The following is a 2729-nucleotide window of genomic DNA, read 5'->3' as shown; positions in this document are numbered from 1 at the left end:
CCCCGCCCCCGGCCCCGCCCCCGGCTTCACCGCCACCAGCGGCTGCCTGCGGCACGGAGGCGTGTCTGGGTTGGACACGCACACACCCACGTATACGCAGACCACACCCACAGAGACACTCACCCACGTATACATACCACACACCCACTTGTACACACCACACCACACCACAGACACCCACATATACACACACCACACCACACAGACACTCACCCACCTATACACCCCACACATATACACACCCCACACCCACATAGACACACACCACACCGCACAGCCACATATACACACACGCGCACAGTTATTCTGCCGCCCTCCCGGCTGTCGAAGCCTCAGCTGGTTGTGTGATGTCTTCTCCCCAAACCCTGCACTTCTGGCTGATGCAAGTGGCAGACTCGCAGCCTGCTGTCGGGGTTGTTGCGACAAGACTTTGCCTTCAGGGACTGGTGACGTTGCCGGCTCTTGGGGCTGAACGGCCGGCCTCAGCCTCAGCCTCAGCCTCAGCCTCATCTAGTGCCAACTGCTGTGAACTCCTCCTGATTCCAGCATTTGGGCCAGGGCTGGAGCTGGTCACACCCAAATGCGGGAAGCTCCTGCCCTGTCAAGGCTTTGCCCTGCTGGTCATTTTCTGCAGGGTGAGTTGAGCAATCGGGGCTGCCCGCGAACTCGATCTGCTGTTGCGTTCACGAGGCCCGCGCTCTTCATACAAGGACCCTTCCTCAGAGCAGAAGGCTCTTGTGTCCCTCCATTTGCATCCGTGCAAACCCAATCTAGAGCAGAGAGAAAGGGACCTTGTTACCGCCAAGCTAGATGTGGGTGATGGTGATGGAGAACTGAGAGGACTCGAGACAAGGCTAACAAAGAAATCCTGAGTGGGGTGTGATTGATGGGCTGGGAGGTGAGCTGATGGGCTGAATGGGGTTGGAGGCAGAGCTAGAGTGATATGGGGCAGATGTGGAATTAGCATTGATGTAGGAGGCAAAGTTGATGTAGAAACAGAATAAAGAGCGTAGGCCTTGCTGGATTAACACAGCAGGATTGAATTGGCGGTGAGGGGAGAATTGCCAGTAGTTGCTGGGCCGGGGACAAAGCAGATGTGTGGGGGGGAAGGTCCTCCAGAACCACCTGTTCAGTACATCGACGAGGGTGGCAGCACTCCTCATTACACACTGGGAATAAGTAGGAGAGGCTCATCAGACAGAAGAAAGATTAAAAAACCCACTGTACAATCTTTTCATCTTATTATTTTGGGGGCCTGACTCATGCTTTGTGATGTCTTGAGGCTAGGTGTGTAATTTTGTATTTCAACCTCAGCCAAAATGGGTCAGGTGTTTCCACAAAACAGAAAAAGGGAAATATTTTGTTCCACACATCTTAAAATTTCTGGCACTTTATTTCTTTAAAACAACAACAACTAAACACAAAAACCTAGCACCTTTTTGCTTTGGGTCGGGGAGTTATATGCGACAGGACTATTTTGTTAGGGATCTGGCTTTTGCTGTTCATAGAAAATTTGGCCAAGCCATACGTTTATGAACAATTGCAGTTTGCACATGCTCAGTAGAGATTTCTTAGATATTAGCAGCTAAATTTGCTGTAGATTCGGTCCCCAATGCGCATGCTCCAGCTGGGACTGAAGAGCTGAGTTTACTGCAACAGCTGCTGTAGTAAGAAAACTATCTGTCCTGTATATTTGGTAACTCCTAAAGGACCTATGGATTGGGAAGAAGGATGCTACTATAGAACTGGGCCTTTCCCCTCCCCCAGTTTGGGGCAGTCTGTTGGCCTGGAAGCCTAGTGAGGTGGGACTAGAAATATTTGAAAAATTCCATTTCCTACCCTAATTTCCCTCCCAGGGAAAAATATCTGTATTGAAAAATATCTGGTCAGTATATCTGACCATACTTTTTGACTTGGAATGAAATTTCTTTTTGGAAATGTGAAATTTCCGGTACATCGGTCCTTGTATTGCACTCTTATTGTGAAAGCTTCTTTGTGCATGAGCAGTGTGGTATAGTCTTTAATTATATGATTGCATACAATTTTCCCACTGAATCTCTCTCTGATTTTGTGGGATTAACCTATTGTAGGGCTGCGGTTGGAGCAGGACTGTTAGTGAAGGAAGATGTTGCCTGCAAAAGATCTATCTGGTTTATTGCATAAATTGAAAGGCGTTTTGTGAGTGGGACAGGATTGCAGGAAGGTGAAGAGTGATCTCGTGATTAGGGCAATTCATTCAGTTTTCCAGGACAGAATTTCTGTCCTTGCCTCTGCCGTTGTGTTCTGATGTGAAGCTGGGCAGATTGTTTCACCCAAACCTTTTCATAGGTAAGAGATTACAGGCGTGTTCTTCAGTGTCTGGGTGCCTGACTTCAGACCCTGTGATCTGACCAGCAGAAGTGGTCAGTATTCCCAGCCATTACTGAAAGCAATTTTACCTACGCTTTGCATATGCAAGGTATGTCTATGCCATGCACTGTGGTAGATGCCCAAACCAGCTCAGGGGCTAAAAGCAATCGAGCCACATCACTATGGAGCAGGGGACTAGTGGAAAGAGATGGTATGCCATCCTGTAATTAAAAAACATTTTAACACGGCAGCCAAGAGTAAGGTTGCTTGCTTTTTTTTTTCCCTTTCAGTTTTGAATGCCTCATTTGCAACATTAATAGTTGTGTCTTAATGCAGTGTTCATGTATAACGTTTATAGAGTACTTTGAAAATATCACTGA

Source organism: Alligator sinensis, unplaced genomic scaffold, assembly GCF_000455745.1.
Source record: "Alligator sinensis unplaced genomic scaffold, ASM45574v1 scaffold301_2, whole genome shotgun sequence".
Lineage (NCBI taxonomy): Eukaryota > Metazoa > Chordata > Crocodylia > Alligatoridae > Alligator > Alligator sinensis.
This window is presented reverse-complemented; position numbering follows the sequence as displayed.